Genomic DNA, 9,176 nt, shown 5'->3' on the forward strand with positions numbered 1-9,176 from the left:
TTTTGTAGAGATGAGGTTTCGCCATGTTGTTCAGGCTGGTCTTGAACTCCTGGGCTCAAGCGGTTCGCCTGCCTTGGCCTCCTAAAGTTCTGGGATTACAGGCGTGAGCCACCACACCTGGCCCATTCTTAAGCTGAGTTATCTATTTGTAAACTGCTGATTTATATGGGGGCATTGTCCCCATAAACTTTTCAGAAAGCATCAGTGATTTTTCACCATTCTTCCACCCAACCGTCACCATAAATTTGATCTTGTTATTGCTTCAGTATTAGCAGAATTAGCAGTGGCTCTGATAGAGGCTCTTTTCAAATCGATGTCTTATCCTTCTTAACCCCTCAAACCAGATCCTGTTCAGACATGTTATAACAAGTTAGTGCAGATTTATTTTGGTGGAAAAAAAATTGAAATTCCAAAAAAGAAAAAACAAAAATAAATAAATAAAAGCAAAACAAAAATAGGAAAGAAAAAGCAAAACAGAAAAACAACAAAAAAACAAGAAAACGGCCGGGCGCGGTGGCTCACGCCTGTAATCCCAGCACTTTGGGAGGCCGAGGCGGGCGGATCACAAGGTCAGGAGATCGAGACCATGGTGAAACACCGTCTCTACTAAAAAATAGAAAAAAATTAACCGGGCGCAGTGGCGGGCGCCTGTAGTCCCAGCTACTCGGGAGGCTGAGGCAGGAGAATGGCGTGAACCCGGGAGGCGGAGCTTGCAGTGAGCCGAGATCGCGCCACTGCACTCCAGCCTGGGCGACAGAGCGAGACTCCGTCTCAAAAAAAAAAAAAAAAAAAAAAAAAACAAGAAAACATTTGAAATCCATTCATATAGGTTTTTTCATCAAATGCATTTTCCGTGTACTGTTAGGTGATCCCTCATATATAAAGAACTCCTAAAAAATTTTAAGGAAAAGACAAGACACCCAATCAAAAACTATGCAAAGGTTATGAACAAACATTTTGCAAAAGAGGAAACCCAAATGGCCAATAAATATATAGAAATATGCTCACAGTAAATCAGAGAGCTGTATATTAAAGGAACAAAATTTTATTTCCTGTCTATCAGATGGGCAAAAATATATATACATATTTTTTGAGATGGAGTCTTACTCTGCTGCCCAGGCTGGAGGGCAGTGGTGCAATCTCGGCTCACTGCAATCTCCACCTCCCGGGTTCAAGCAATTGTCCTGCCTCAGCCTCCTGAGCACCTGGGACTACAGGTATGTGCCACCATGCCCAGCTAATTTTTGTACTTTTAAAGTAGAGACGAAGTTTCACTATGTTGGCCAGGCTAGTCTTGAACTCCTGACCTCAGGTGGTCTTCGTGCCTTGTCCTCCCAAAGTGCTGGGATTACAGGTGTGAGCCACCGCTGCCCGGCCCCAGATAAGCAAAAAATTAAAAATCTGATAATACCAACTGTTGGTAAGGATTTCCAGAGACAGAATGTCTCATTCACAGCTGATGGGAGCATAATGGATACAACAATTATTTTGGAAAACTGTTTGGCAGTTTCTTTTTTCTTTTTCTTTTTCTTTTCTTTCTTTTTTTTTTTTTTGAGACAGAGTTTGGCTCTTGTCACCCAGGCTGGAGTGCAGTGGCAAGATCTTGGCTCACTGCATCTTCTGTCTCCTGAGTTCAAGTGATTCTCCTGCCTCAGGCTCCCAAGTAGCTGGGATTACAGGCGCTTGCCACAACACCCGGCTAATTTTTGTATTTTTAGTAGAGACGGAATTTCGCCATGTTGGCCAGGCTAGTCTCGAACTCCTGACCTCAGTTGATCCACCCACCTTCGCTTCCCAAAGTGCTGGGATTATAGGCATGAGCCACCGCACCCGGCCAGCAGTTTCTATTAGAGCTGTATATGTGCACACCCATCACTCAGTGATGCCACTTCTGGGTATATACTAAACAGAATGTGTATAAATGTTAACCAAAGACATAAAAGAATGTTTACAGCAACTTTATTCATAATAGCCCCAAACTAAAAACTACCCAAATGCATGTTAGCCATAGAATGGATACAAAAATGATGGTATATTCACGCAAGGAAATGCTATATAGCAATGTGTTGGGAGGCAGATCTGCACAGATCACTCATGTTCCTACATGGACTAGGCCTTCTGAACAATGTTTGAACAGCAGCCTTGGATATTGAGATAGTGCATCCCTGTGGAGAGATTTAGAGACAGTTCAGGGTAAGAAACCCAGAAATGCCCACCCCCCGCCAACCAGGAGATTGCTGACATTCCAGGGTAATGAATAATCTCTGGCTATGGAGGGGAGGACAGGCAGGTGTGTCAGCAGGTTCACAACAGCTGAGTCTCCTAATTTTAGTTTCTTCCCCCATGATGCAACCCACTGAACACACAGGAAACATCTGGCTTCGTGTGAGCTGGGGCATGAGGAATCGATACAAGGTATAGCTCTGGCTGCTGATTTTTGTGGTAATCAGTGATCCATTTTTCTGATTCATGATAATCTGTGTGTGGGGGGGTGTATGGGTGTGTGGGTGTGTGTGTATATTTTGAGACAAAATTTCACTCTGTCACCCAGGCTGGAGTGCAGTGTGGTGTTCATAGCTGACTGCAGCCTCGACCTCCAGGACTCAAGCAATCCTCCCACCTCAGCCTCCCATGTAGCTGAGACTACAAGCATGTGCCATCAAGCCCTTAATTTTTTTTAAATTTGTAGCAACAGAGTCTAGCTATATTGCCCTGGCTGGGGTCTTGTGTTTTATATCTCTCTGTGTGTGCACATGTGCACGTATGTGTGTCTGTGCAAAACTTCAGCAGGCTAACTTTTTAGCTTGCAAGTAGGGTAAACTCAAACCCTTCACAGTTCTGACTTACGATGAAAATGAAGAAAGGATAATTCCATGCGCATCACAGGGATGGACCTCACAAACAATGTTGGGCAAAAGAAGCTGCGGGACACAGAAGGATAATACTAAATGATTCCCCTTATGCAAAGTTCAAAAACCTGGCTTCATGGCCAGGCATAGTGGCTCATGCCTGTAATCCCAGCACTTTGGGAGGCCGAGGTGGGTGGATCACTTGAGGTCAGAAGTTCAAGACCAGCCTGACCAACATGATGAGATCCCACCAGACCAGCCTGACCAACATGATGAAACCCCGTCTCTACTTTAAAAAATACAAAATTAGCCGGGCATGATGGTGCACACTTGTAATCCCAGCTACCTGGGAGGCTGAGGCAGGAGAATGTCTTGAATCCTGGAGGTAGAGGTCACAGTGAGCCGAGATCACGCCATTGCACTCTAGCCTGGGCAACAAGAGCGAAACTCTGCCTCAAGAAAAAAAAAAAAAAAAAAAAGCCAAAAAGCAAAAAACTTGGCAACATGAAATCATGCTGTTCAAGTCACAGGGAGGTGCCTGACATACTGCGGGACATGGTTTTTTTCTTTCTTTCTTTCTTTTATTTGTATTTATTTATTTTGAGATAGACTCTCATTCTGCCACCCAGGCTCGAGTGCAGTGATGCCATCTTAGCTCACTGAAACCTCGACCTCCTGGGCTCAAGCAATCCTCCTGCCTCAGCCTCTCAGGTAGCTGAGACTACAGGCGCACTCAGACTCCAATGCTGATTCTTCTTGCCTGAAACACGGATATATCTTTCCATTTATTCTGGTGATTTTTTTCTTTACTTCTGTCAAAATGTATAGAGCTCTGGCCGGGCGCGGTGGCTCACGCCTGTAATCCCAGCACTTTGGGAGGCCGAGGCAGGTGGATCACAAGGTCAGGAGATCGAGACCATCCTGGCTAACACGGTGGAACCCCATCCCTACTAAAAGTACAAAAAAATGACCCAGGCATGGTGGCGGGCACCTGTAGTCCCAGCTACTCCGGAGGCTGAGGCAGGAGAATGGTGTGAACCTGGGAGGCGGAGCTTGCGGTGAGCTGAGATGGCGCCACTGCACTCCAGCCTGGGCGACAGAGAGAGACTCGTCTCAAAAAAAAAAAAAAAAAAATAATGTATAGAGCTCATACTTTTCTTTTTCTTTTTCTTTTCTTTTTTTTTCTTTTTTTTTTTTTTTTGAGACAGAGTCTTGCTCTGTCACCAGGCCAGAGTGCAATGGTGCGATCTCAGCTCACTGCAATCTCCACCTCCTGGGTTCAAGTGATTCCCCTGCTGCAGCCTCCCAAGTAGCTGGGACTACAGGCACGCACCACCACACCCAGCTAATTTTTTGTATTTTAGTAGAGACAGGCTTTCACCGTGTTAGCCAGGATGGTCTCCATCTCCTGACCTCGTGATCTGCCTGCCTTGGCCTCCCAAAGTGCTGGGATTACAGGCGTGAGCCACCACGCCCAGCCAAGCTCATACTTTTCTTGCTCACAAGAGGTTGATGAATTTTGTTACTGTGATCAGTGGTACCCTGCCCTGTTACATTTTCTAATTTCAGGTGTCTGTCAAGGAAGGCTACCCATCTTTGTATTTTGTATTCATTTTTGGTTTTGGTCACCTTGCTCACCTCTCTTATTAAGTCTAAGGTTTTTTTTGTTTTGTTTTGTTTTGTTTTTATGATTCTCTTGGATTTTCTAAGTGAATAATACCAGTGCCCTCCAGCCAAAGACCACCAGGAGCATAGTGGTAGTTTACCAAAGTTAGATTTTGTTTTGTTTTGTTTTGTTTTGTTTTGTTTTTTGGAGACAGGGTCTTGCTCTGTCATCCAGGCTGGAATGCAGTGGTACGGTCTTGGCTCACTGCAACCTCCACCTCCCGGGTTTAATCAATTCTCCTGCCTCAGCCTCCTGAGTAGCTGGGACTACAGGCATGGGCCACCATGCCTGGCTAATTCTTTTTTTTGAGATGGAGTATCACTCTTGTTGCCTAGGCTGGAGTGCAGCTGTGCAATCTCGGTTCACTGTGACCTCCACCTCCTGAGTTCAAGCAATTCTCCTGCCTCAGCCTCCCAAGTAGCTGGGATTACAGGAGCCTGCCACCACGCCCGGCTAATTTTTTGTATTTTTAGTAGAGACGGGGTTTTGCCATGTTGGACCAGGCTGGTCTCGAACTCCTGATCTCAGGTGATCCTCCCCAAGTGCTGGGATTGCAGGCGTGAGCCACCGTGCCTGGCCCAAAGTTGTATTTATTAACTCATTGTAATGATGAAGCGTCCACATCGTGGGAAACCATGGAGCATCTCATTAAAAGGGTGTTAGAAAAGGCAGCCGGACACGGTGGCTCACACCTGTAATCCCAGGCTCACACCTGTTTTGGAAGGCTGAGGTGGGAGGATCACTTGAGCCCAGGAGTTCGAGATCAACCTGGGCAACATAGTGAGACCCTCATCTCTACAAAGAATTTAAAAAGTAGATAGACATGGTGGCATGCACCTGTAGACTCAGCTACTCAGGAGACCGAGGAGGGAGGATCACTTGACCCCAAGAGTTCGAGGCTGCAGTGAGCTGTGATTGTCTCAAAAAAACAACAAAACAAAAACAAAACAAAACAAAAAAATAAATAAAAACAAAAAGAAGAAAAGAGGCTGGGCACAGTGGCTATGCCTGTAATCCTAGCACTTTGGGAGGCCAAGGGAAGCAGATCATGAAGTCAGGAGTTCGAGACCAGCCTGGCCAACATGGTGAAACCCCGTCTCTACTAAAAATACAAACAAAATAGTCGGGCATGGTGGTGCACACCTGTAATACCAGCTACTCAGGAGGCTGAGGCAGGAGAATTGTTTGAACCCAAGAGGCAGAGGTTCAAACAATTCTTTTTCTTGGGGGAAAAAAAAGAAGAAGAAAAGAAAAGAAAAGAAAAAAGAAAAGAAAAGGTATTACTGGGTTGGAGTTTGTGTTAGGTGATTTCAGAGAGGGTTAAAGAAGCAGAACTTTGGGCCAGGTGCGATGGCTCACACCGGTAATCCCAGCACTCTGGGAGGCCGATGCAGGCAAATCACAAGGTCAGGAGATTGAGACCATCCTGGGGTAACACAGTGAAACCCCATCTCTACTAAAAAATACAAAAGATTAGCCAGGCATAGTGGTGGGCGCCTGTAGTCCCAGCTACTTGGGAGGCTTAGGCAGGAGAATGGTGTGAACCTGGAAGGCGGAGCTTGCAGTGAGCTGAGATCACACCACTGCACTCCAGCCTGGAATTTCAGCGTGTTGGCCAAGCTGGTCTCTAACTCTTGACCTCAGGTAATCTACCCACCTCGGCCTCCCAAAGTGCTGGGATTACAGGCGTGAGTCACCACGCCCAGCCATTTTGAGTTGATTTTTGTGTATGTTGTAAGATAGGGGTCCAATTTCATTCTTCTGCATGTGGTTATCTGGTTTTTTCAACAACGTTTGTTGAAGATACTATCATTTCTCCATTGTATATTCTTGACACTCTACTCAAAGATCAGTTGACCATATGTCTTAATCTGTTTTGTGCTGCTGTAACAGAATACTACAGACTGGGTAATTTTTTTTTTTTTTTTTTTTGACAGAGTCTTGCTCTGTTGCGTGGGCTGGAGTGCAGTGGTGCAATCTTGGCTCACTGCAACCTCTGCCTCCTGGGTTCAAGCAATTCTCTTGCCTCAGCCTCCAGAGTAGCTGGGATTACAGGCACATGCCACCATGCCTGGTTAACTTTTGTATTTTTAATAGAGATGAGGTTTCACCATGTTGGCCAGGCTGGTCTTGAACTCCTGACCTCGTGACCTGCCTGCTTCAGCTTCCCAAAGTGGTGGGATTATAGGTGTGAACCACCGCACCTGGCTAGACTGGGTAATTTATAATGAACAGAATTTCATTGGCTCAAGGTTCTGGAGGCCAGCAATTAGGCAAGGCTTGCTGCATCATCCCATGACAGAAGGGCAAGCAAGGGTGAGAGAGAGAGAGAGAGAACGGGGGTGATATGATTTGGCTGTGTCCCCACTCAAATCTCATCTTGAATTCCCACATGTTTTGGGAGGGACCTGGTGGGAGGTAATTGAATCATGAGGGCAGGTGTTTCCAGTGCTGTTCTCGTGATAGTGAATAAATCCCATGAGATCTAATGGTTTTATAAAGGGACTTGTAGCAGGACAAGCCTCAGACAACACCCCTCAGACACCAAGTTAAATAAGGAAGGGCTTTATTCAGCCGGGAGCTTCGGCAAGACTCATGTCTCCAAAAACCGAGCTCCCCAAGTGAGCAATTCCTGACCCTTTTAAGGGCTTACAACTCTAAGGGGGTTCACGTGAAAGGGTTGTGATCAATTGAGCAAGCAGGGGGTGGGTGACTGGGGGGCTGCATGTACCAGTAATCAGAGTGGAACAGAACAGGTCAGGGATTTTCACAATGCTTTTCCATACAATGTCTGGAATCTATAGATAATATAACCGGTTAGGTCAGGGGTCGATCTTTAACCAGGCCCAGGGTGCAGCACTGGGCTGTCTGTCTGTGGATTTCATTTCTGCCTTTTAGTTTTTACTTCTTCTTTCTTTGGAGGCAGAAATTGGGAATAAGACAATATGAGGAGTGGTCTCCTCCCTTATTTCCCCGATTTGAGAATCTCACACAATAGTGGGAATTATCACTTTCATTCTTACTACCCATGTCTTCTTGCAAGAGAGATCGACAGTGATTCATATAGTACACTTGTGCTGAAGCATTTTGGTGAACTAAGGTAGTGATGAAGCTCTTTATCTTTTGAAGAAGTACAGGTAGTAAACAAGGGAGCAGTAGCAGTAATAGTAAGCAATAGCAGTAATAATAACTATTATAACTCCCATTATAAGAGTTTTACATCTTTCTAGCGCTGGGAACCATTTTCCAAATGTGGCCCCAGGATCAAATCCATGCCACACTTGCACGGGCACATGTGCCAGTTTTGTCATATTTCTAACTATGTCTTTAACTACTTGCCCTTGATCATCTGTGTGTAGACAGCAATTAGTAAGGTTAAATTTCCTACAGACCCCTGTTTCAACTGCTAGCAAATAGTCGAGAGCCAATCTATTTTGATAGATAGCATTTCTCATCTGAGTTTCTTGCCAGGCCAGAATAGTCAAGGCTCTGCGGGTCTTATTAGTGATTATTTCTAAGACAGCTTGTAACCATTTGATTTGGTTGAGCATGTAAATGGGGATCCGGTATCCCCACAAGCTGTCTTGTGCTTAAGTAGCAGGCCCATAATATTGTATGATTCTCTCAGGGGGTCATTCATTATCTTTCCAATTTCCTATAGCTATGCTTCTCTTTTTGCAGGAAGCATGGACAGGGCAGCCCAGGAGTTCGCCTGTTTTTATAGGCAGTAGGAAGAAAGATGGTTTAATAGTGCCAATAACACAACTACCTGCTCACTGGTCGGGTAATTTGGCGTAAGGTCTATGCCCACATATCCAGTATAATCCAGTGGGGGCTGTCCAGTCCTGGTGGGACTCTGGGTGGGTCCACACGGTTTGCAACTTTGGGAATTTACTAAACGGATTTTTCTTAGTGTGGTTTGAACTCCACTAGGTGGCTGTTTTTGTAGTACTATTATACAGTTTTTGCCCAAGGCAGCTGAGTCTTCCCTCAGGAAGGGTGAAGTCCTTCCCCACTCTTGCTATACAGTATTGTCTAATGATTGAGGATTTTAGGACCCAGAAGTAATCAGGGTGATTGTTTTGAGCCGGGAATCCATCAGGAACTGGATCTGTAAGTACTAATTCTCGAGCTTCCCATGGCAACTGATCTCCCATTACAGTTCCTCCACATACACAACATGAAGTGACATTGAGAGACTGGGCTACATGCTCAGCTAATTGCAAAAGCAAATTTCTTGTTTTTCCTGGAATTTCTGGTACTGGCACATTCAGTTCATCATGGAAGGTTTGAAATACTGGCTGAGGAGAGCATTTATAAACTTCTCCTTAAACCACGATATTTACTCGAGGATCCAGTCCAGCCCCATCGATTCCTAGGGTTAATGCTCCCCTTTTTTCCAGCGAGGACCAAAGGAGTTGGTTATTACTAGTTCTAAAGGGTTACACTGACCACTGGTACAGGAAGGACCACTTTTCCCTTTCTGAAGGTGGACAGGATTTTTTTCATTTTTTATCCAAGTAGCCTAAATGACACAAGACCAGTATCCACATTTATTTCCACACAGTCCTAATTCATGACAAACGTACTTACTTTCTGCCATATAGCCTCTTTTCTAATTAAGAGAACCACACCCTATTCCTAACTTATTAATGACAGCA

Source organism: Chlorocebus sabaeus, chromosome X (assembly GCF_047675955.1).
Source record: "Chlorocebus sabaeus isolate Y175 chromosome X, mChlSab1.0.hap1, whole genome shotgun sequence".
NCBI lineage: Eukaryota > Metazoa > Chordata > Mammalia > Primates > Cercopithecidae > Chlorocebus > Chlorocebus sabaeus.